Source organism: Hipposideros armiger, unplaced genomic scaffold (assembly GCF_001890085.2).
Source record: "Hipposideros armiger isolate ML-2016 unplaced genomic scaffold, ASM189008v1 scaffold_197, whole genome shotgun sequence".
Taxonomy (NCBI): Eukaryota; Metazoa; Chordata; class Mammalia; order Chiroptera; family Hipposideridae; genus Hipposideros; species Hipposideros armiger.
Genome location: NW_017731547.1, coordinates 1,821,801 through 1,830,818, shown reverse-complemented (window position 1 = coordinate 1,830,818; position 9,018 = coordinate 1,821,801).

Genomic DNA, 9,018 nt, shown 5'->3' with positions numbered 1-9,018 from the left:
AAAAAGAGTGAAAAAAGAAAGAATAAAAAAAGAAACCCAACTCTGCCTTAAACAAAAGTTTAATTCATTTACCCCAATAATAAAAGCAGCTGCACCAAGGCAGGGCATAGTGTGTCTTTGCCCTGCTTTCCTCCTTTTTGGCTCCACCTGGTGGTTCCCAGAAACAGCAATGGTCTCTACTTATGGTTTCAAAATCACAGCAGTACCTGATGTTGGAGAATTCTCAAGTAAAGACTCATTATAATTGGCTTTGACTGTGTCACATGACCATTCACGAATCAACGACTCTGACAGGAGGATTAAGTTTCTCAAATAGCCATTAGCAAATCAGGCACATACCCAGAAGCTAGACGTTGCTAAATGGCAACACCATCCAAAAATGTGCTGTAAGAGTAAGAGGTGGCAGTTTCCCAAAAGAAACTGTCCTCTTCTCCAGGAGAGGAGAGCCGAATGAATGCTGCATGGCAAAATCACCATATGTTTTATATACAACTGTCTTTAAAAATGTTTCATCTCTTGTCTCCTATGAAAAAACCACTCTCCCTTGGTTTTCATCATCTTGACAGTTCTTATTTAGCCTTATATCTTAACTTCATTTCCTCTTTCGCACCTTTAAGTATTGGTATTTCTCAATGCTTGATTCTAATCACCTTTCTTTTTCTTTTAAAGATTTTATTGGGGAATTGGGGGAAGGGGAACAGACAAGTTGCTGTCCTTTTGTTCTTCAGTCCAGTTGTGGCGGATATCACTTCACTGGCCCAAGCTGGCACCATCATTGCGCTCTTCCCGGGTAAGGCAGATCAGTCGCCGGCCTCTGGACGGCCGCTCACGGCGGCTGCTGGCCGCTCACGCTGGCTGTTGGCTACACATGGTAGCTTACAGCAGCCCACTGCAGCAGGGGACTGCAGACTACGCCATCGCCGGCGACCCATGGCAGCCCAGCCCCACGTCGATCTGCCATTCACCATCCCAGCTGCAGAGGGCAGTGTCACTGGCCCTCATGTGGGATCCGAACCGGGGCCCTCTGGCGTCCCAAGCCAGTTCTTAACTAACGCGCCACTCGGCTGGCCCTCTAATCACCTTTCTCACTCTAAATAGTCTTTGTCATTCACTTTGATTTCAGTTACCAATTCTGTGTTGATGATCTTGAATTGTATAGATTTGTTCTGATTCATCTCTTGTCTCATAAGCTCCAGAACTGTGATATCCCAGTGAATATTTCTAATTGAATGATCTCAGGCACCAAAAGCCCTACACTTTATAAATTGTATTCATCAATTCGGCCCCTTCTGCAAACCTGTCTTCTCAAAGTTTCTGTAGTTCATTAAGCAGTAACACTACTCACCTGGATGTCCATTCAAGACACCAAGGGGTCATCTCTTTAAGTCCTACTCTGTTTCAACTCCAAGGAATTTACTGAAGACTTTCAGCTTCTTTTTTTTTTCCTCCTGTTATTTCTTGGATCTGTCCCACTTCCTTTTTTTTTTTTAACTCTAATTTCAGGCCTTCATTGAGCACTCTTTTTCCATTCTTGCTCTCTTTCTATGATGCTTTCACTGTTTTTCTTTCTCAAACTCATATATGGTCCCTGTCACTTTGCTGCTAATTTTTTTTTTATTTTTAAACTCCCCATTGACATGTGGATAATATCTAAATCCCTTAGTGTGGTGTATGATCTCGACAGGCCCCAGTGTATTGCTTAAGTCTCGTGTTTCAGGATTATCCAACTCACGTCACGTGCTCTCTATACCACGCTGCTTGAAGGCCCTTGAATCCATGAGAATCCATGGCCACCTGTTCTAACTCTCTAGGTTATTCTTCACCTGTTTTTATTTATTCCCCTCAGATAATGCTTACTTAAAGATTCAGTTCAACTTTCATATCTTCCAAGAAGCCTTGCCACATACCCATTACCTCCATGTCTGGGTTAGATGCCTCTTCCATGGTTTTCATACCACCCTGGGAATACCTCTGATCTTAACACTCTTGTTTCTAACCATCCATTTAGTCATTCTTCTTCCTTTACAAGGTGATATTTACAATAAGGAGGGCTAGCACTTAGCACATTTTCTCACTTAATTTTCATGAATAAAGTAATTCAGTGATTTTTGCAGGCAGTCACAACCTAGAAAACTATTTCTTAAGACTCTCCTTTTCGGTGGATGTTTCATAGTTCTATGCTTTAATTCCATATTAGTAGCTATTCATAATGTTCCTGATTATTTATCATGTGTTGATACAGAGTATTTTACATATCTGAAGCTTCTTATTTTACCATACCAATTTGTTAAATAATAATAGCTTATATTTTATTAGAGACATCAAAATGATGGAAGCCAAGAGCCAATTTAGAAAGGGGTATATTTACATAGGCAAAGTTTGCAGACTAATTACTATGGAAGTGTGAAACATTGGGGGCAATACCATGGACAGGTATCTGTGGCCCCCACAGGGGAGGAAGCCCTTCATTGTCCCTGGACAAATAGGGCAGACTTCCTAGAGGAGGTGAATTTTGAAGTATGAACACAGTGCTACAAGATAAATAAAGGAGATGAGAACATAATGAGAAAATAAAATTGTGTAGAGAAAAGCATGGAAGAAAAAAAGAAATGGATCTGCAAATATTTTTACTTGATTGTATTATCTTGTAAGCCATTCAAATAGAATTTTATCCTCTAGCTGAGGAGAACATTGTATGGTTTCAGCATGAAAGTGGCCATATTGAATTGAAACGTAGAAAATATTCTATGACTGTGTGGGCCACATTGAGAGTGTATGACTTAATTATTCTTGATATGAACATAAGATTTTCAGTTTTCTGGGTAATTCTAATATTCAGTCAAGTTAGATACTCAGTGAATTGAGCAGTAAATGTGATGTAAAGATAACTGGTATACAGAGTTAGAGGGTAAAAGTTTTTGGTAGAAAAGTTCTAACTAATCACAAGGATGGTTGAACATCAGATGAGGTGAAGGAAAGTGGAGGTAAGGGTGATCAGTCATTTAAAGGCTACTTTATTGAATTTTTTGTACCTGTGGACACTGTGTTTGCCAGGTTCTGGGGTGATGAGGATGACTGCAATTAGGCACAAGTGACTGAGGAAAGTTGAAGAAAGGACTAGAATGGGTAAAGTGGAATAGCATGTGGACATAAGTCTCAAAGGAGGATGAACTGTGGGGTCTGAATGTAGCAGAGTGGAGCCAAGAGAAGGATGCCTTCCAGTTCTATCTCGGATGTATGCTGAAGAACCCTACTCAGTAAGCAGAGGGATATAACTGTCTTCAGAAATAAGTGAGGCATGTTTAAATTATGTTTCAAAGGGTATCATGCTAGAGGTTGAACCTATGTGAGAGGTTACAAGTGAATGAAGATAACCTATGTGCCAAATGAAATAGTTTGGAAGGGATTCATGAGCAAAAAACCGTAGACCAGATAGGGATGGGGATAGGGGAGAATATAGGTGAATGGTAGAGACTCACATTGCCTGGAAAACAGCTAATTGGGAGTTACATTAGTCTTCTATTACTAGGTAACAGATTGCCATAAACTTAGAGGTGCAAAACAACCTTCATTTATTATCGCACAGTTTTTGTGGGTTACCAGTCCGGGTGGGATTTAGCTGAAACCTCTGCTCAGGGTCTCACAAAGAGGTAATCAAGGGATCAGCTGGCCTGTGCTCTCATCTGGGACTCAGCATCATCGTCCAAAGTTATGGGCTTGTTGGCAGAACTCAGTTTCTTGTGGTTAATAACTGCAGTCCCCTCTGTTTTACAGGCTGTTCACTGGAAGTCACTCTCAACTCTTAAAGGCCTCCACAGTTCCTTGCTAAATGACCCTCTCAAAACCTCACAACTCTCTTCTCCAAGGCCATTAGGAGACACTTTGTTGCTTTCCTCTGTTGAAAGGGAGTCTTATATAGTGTAACGTAGTCAAAGGAGGATTGTCCCATCACCTTTGCCATATTGCGTTGGATAAAAGCAAGCCATAGGTTCTTCCTGAACCTTAAGGAGTAGAGATCAACAGCGTGTGACTCCTTGGGGGTCATCTTACTACTCTGTCTACCGTGGAAGTGGTAAGATTAGATTTCCCCAGATTTAGCCTTGTCAAACAGGATGTAGGATGTAGAACCTGTATTTATTTTGCTTTCAGAGAGGTGGTGTGAGCTGTCATGATATTTGAAAAGGTACAAAATGATTCCTTTCTAACCTAGAGATGTATGAAGTTGGACAATTAAGTTTGCAAACTCATCCTAGAAAAAGTGCTACGTACCTCATTCCTGAATATCACTGCAGTCTCTTTCAAAGCACTCCCCTTGGGAAGCTATGCACTGATGGCAGAGCCTGGTCCACCCTTCAAAGCAATTTTGGAACTCTCTGGAATGGCCATCAGAGCTCTCACCTATTACCCTTGATGTTCTGAATGTTACCAAAATGTCTTCCTTTCAATATTTCCTTTATCTTCAGATAAAGAAAGAAGTCATTGGGGGTCAGATCAGGTGAGTAGGGAGGGTGTTCCAATTCAGCTATTTGTTTACTGGCTAAAAACTCCCTCACAGACAGTGCCATGTGAGCTGGTGCATTGTCGTGAGGCAAGAGCCATGAATTGTTGACGAAAAGTTCAGGTCATCTAACTTTTTTATGCAGCCTTTTCAGCACTTCCAAATAGTAAATTTGGTTAACTGTTTGTCCATTTGGTACAAATTCATAATGAATAATCCTTCTGATATCAAGAAAGGTTAGCAACATTGTAGCAACAAGTTCACGAACGTAATTGTCAGACCTGGTAATTGACATGACATATTAGTTTCAGGTGTACAACATAATCATTCAGTATTTGTATATATCGAGAAAGATCACTACAATAAGTCAAACTAACTTCCATTATCGTAAAGTTACTTTCTTGTTTACTTTGTAATAACTTTTAAGATCTACTCTCTTAGCAGTTTTCAAGTATACAATACAGTATTATTAACTATAATACTGTATAATAGTATAATAATATTATAATACTATTATATTGTTATATATGTTATTATCATATATAATATCATTGTAATAATATAATAGTATTATTAGGTTGTGGGAATAGTCATGCATATTTGCGACAGATGGCACTAGTTCATTTTTGGAAGTACTAGAGTCATTCACATCTATGTTATTGCAATGTCATTTGACAGTTGGCAGTTCTAGCTTCATTCTGAAAAAAAATTGAGTGACTTTGTTGAGTTTTGGAGATTTTACAACAAGTTGAAGATGGAAGACCAAACTCTGCATTTTTGCCATATTTTACTCCCATAAAAGGAAGAACACGTGTCAAGCTTGTGAAAAGTTGCATAAAATTTATGGTGACAATGCTGTACAAGAACGTCAGTGCCAAGAATGGTTCACGAAATTCTGTGCTGGTGATTTTGATCTCAATGGCGCTCCTCGGTCAGGGAGGCCCACCAAGGTTGATGATGACAGAATAAAGGCATTGATCGAGTCAAATCCACAATAAACGACACAAGAGATTGCAGAAACATTGATCATCCATCATTCAAGTGTTCACGACCACCTAAAGAAGCTGGGATATGTACGCAAGCTCGACATTTGGGTTCTGTATGAACTCAAAGAAGTTCATTTGATGGTGCATATAAACATCTGCAGTATACTCATTAAATGTGAGGGAAAATGATCCTTTGTTGAAGCGACTGATAGCTGGTGATGAGAAGTCGACTGTTTACAAAAATGTGGTGTGCAAATGGTCTTGGTCCCGATGTGATGATTCGCCTCCAATGACATCAAAAGCAGACATTCATCAGAGGGAGGTTATGCTGTCAGTGTGGTGGGATTTTAAAGGTGTCATGGCTTTTGAGCTCCTACCAAGGAACCAAACAATCAATTCAAACATGTAGTGTTGGCAATTGGACAGTTTGAATGAATTCATGATCCAGAAACTTCCAGAGCTTGTTAATTGTAACGGAGTTGTGTTCCATTGTGACAATGCGAGACCACACACAAGTTTGATCACCCGTCAAAAATTATGGGAGCTTGGATGGGATGTGTTGCCACACCCACCATACTCGCCTGACCTTGCACCATCAGACTTCCACTTGTTTCGCTCTCTTCAAAACTCCTTGTGTGGTATAACATTCAATTCAGATGAGACTGTAAATCACCTTGTTCAGTTTTTCTCAAATAAAGACAGGTCCTTCTATGAACGAGGAATTATGAAGCTCACTGAAAGATGGCAAAAGGTTATCGAACAAAACGGGCAATATATCATTGATTGACCTTTGTTCTTTATATAAATACATGACCTTCGTAAAACATAGACAAAATATGTCATGACTTTTCCAACAACCCATTATTACTATAGATGTAATATATGTTGTATATTACATCTCTATGACTTATTACTGGAAATTTATACCTTTTGACCAACTTCACCCATTTCACTCATCCTCACTCTCTGTCTCTGGCAACCACCAGTCTGTACTTTGTATCTATGAGTTTGGTGGAGTTTTTTTGTTTGTTGTTTAGATCCCACATATGTGATATCATATAATATTTTTCTTTCTCTGACTTACTTAGCATAATGTCCTCAAGGTCCATCCATGTTGCTGCAAATGTCAAAATTTCCTTTTTGTGGCTGAATAATATTCCATTGCATGTATATACTACATTTTCTTTATCCATTCAAACATTGGTGGACACTTAGATTGCATCAATGTCTTAGCTATTGTAATTAGTGCTGCAATGAACATGGAGCTGCAGATATCTTTTGAGCTAGTGTTTTCATTTCCTTTGGATAAATATACAGGAGTGGAATTGCTGCATTATATGGTAGTTCTATTTTTTATTTTTTGAGGAACCTCTATACTGTTTTCCATAGTGGCTGCACCAATTTACAATCCAACCAATAGTGTACAAGGGTTCCCTTTTCTCTATATCTTTGCTAACACTTGTTGTCTGTCTTGTTGATGACAGCCATTCTAACAGGTGTGAGGTGATATCTCATTGTGGTTTTGATTTGCATTTCCCTAATCATTAGTGATGTTGAGCATCTTTTCATGTACCTGTTTGCCATTTGTATATCTTCTGTGGAGAAATGTCTATTCAGATCCTCTACCCAGATTTTAATTGGATTGTTTGGTATTTTTTGCTATGGAGTTGGAGTTGTATGTATTCTTTGTATATTTTGGATAGTAACCCTCTTTCAAATTTCATTTCTGTATTTTTGTCATTTTTTGGTCAAAAGGGTTTAACATGAGCAATTTTATGGTATTCACACTTAATACACATATGTTTCCATGTGACTTGGAGTTTTGAATTCTTCTTAAATTCCTCTATTGCTGGCTATAACCTGCAGTTCTATGTCACAGAGTTAGCATAGAGAGACCCCAGACCTAGTTCATTCAAGTCAGAAATATTTTTCCCTACAACTATGATACAGGAAAAGTTCATGACATGTTAGACTACTTCTTTTGTGTGAATTTGATTATAAGGAAAAGGTAACTAAGGAAGTCATATACACTTGTGTTGCAATATTTACGTGTGTGTACATGTGAGAAGGCACATGTGTAAGCATGAATATAGATGTATGTATGTGCATTTATATATTCATATATTTGGTTATCAAAAGGTTTATGTGTGGTCTTTCCAGTGGATGTTAAGTAGCAGTCATCCTGGAACAAAGATATGTTTAGAAGGAACAAACCAGAGAATATTTAATAATATCTTTTTCTCTTGAAGAGAAGCCTGTAGATACGAATGAAGTTTTAGTGCAATAATTCTATAATTAATTTATAATCAATACAATAAATGTTTCGTTAAAGGAGTTAGAGTTGACTACCACAGAAGATTAAAGCAGATTACATTAAATCATTAAGAATGAAATCAGGCTAAACTTGTAATATTTGCAGATTTGTGCCCAATAATAATGACATGGGTAATTAAACAAATTTGATGTGATCTATCAATCAGCAGTAGTTAGAAACCCCTTGTACAAAATTATAGTGAATTAGGTAAATCAGCACGAACTTCAAACTCTTTGAAGCAAGTCTACCTCCAAAAACTAAACATAATACTATGTTCATTTTTAGTCTTTTAAGAGTAAAAGGATTATCCTTAACATACATAAGAAAAGTTTGGAAACTTGGAAACCCATCTTTCAGTCTATGATTTCAGTTGTACATACATTTTGGTGGTCTCTTTTTGAATAGTGCTATATATTTGTCTTTTATCCAATGTTAAGTTTTAAGTTTTACAGATGGAAAAGACTTTGAGGATTATGATATCACAGACCCTACATAGTTTCCAGTAGTTGAATATGGGTATGACTACATGAAATAAAATACAATAATAAATAAATACATAAAAAATAAATAATGAAAAAATACAATAAATTTTATTTTGCTAAAAACTTTGGATCAAAAACTTGAAATGGAATAATTAATGGACAAGCATTGCATTAAGTTTCATGCATTCTGTAGGCCTCTAACCTAATTGATTACTTTCTCTTGTTATTAATATATTCATTATTTTCATTTATCTTTTTAATTATTTGTTATGAGCTGGCTCAATATGTAACTATTCTTATCCTTTCAGATTATGTTTGATAAACTTCAGTAAGTCATGTTGCTCTAAGGAATACAAATGAAAATATTGCATTTTTTGGTATTTTAGTGCCGTGTGTTACTCTTTGTGAGGTCTTGTTTATCATCTGTGTTTTCCTTCTTTATTTTTGTCATTATATTTAAATCTTTAATGTGTATGCTTATCCCCCCAAAAAAGAAATTGCCTGAATGTCTGTTTTTTTTTTTAAAGATTTTTTTTTTAATTGGGGAATTGGGGATGGGAACAGTGCTGGGGAATTGGGGGAAGGGGAACAGACAAGTTGCTGTCGTTTTTGTTCTTCAGTCTAGTTGTGGAGGACGTTGCTTCACTGGCCCAAGTTGGCACCATCATTGTGCTCTTCCCGGGTGAGGCAGATCAGTCGCCGGCTTCTGGACGTACGCTGACTGCGGCTGCTGGCCAC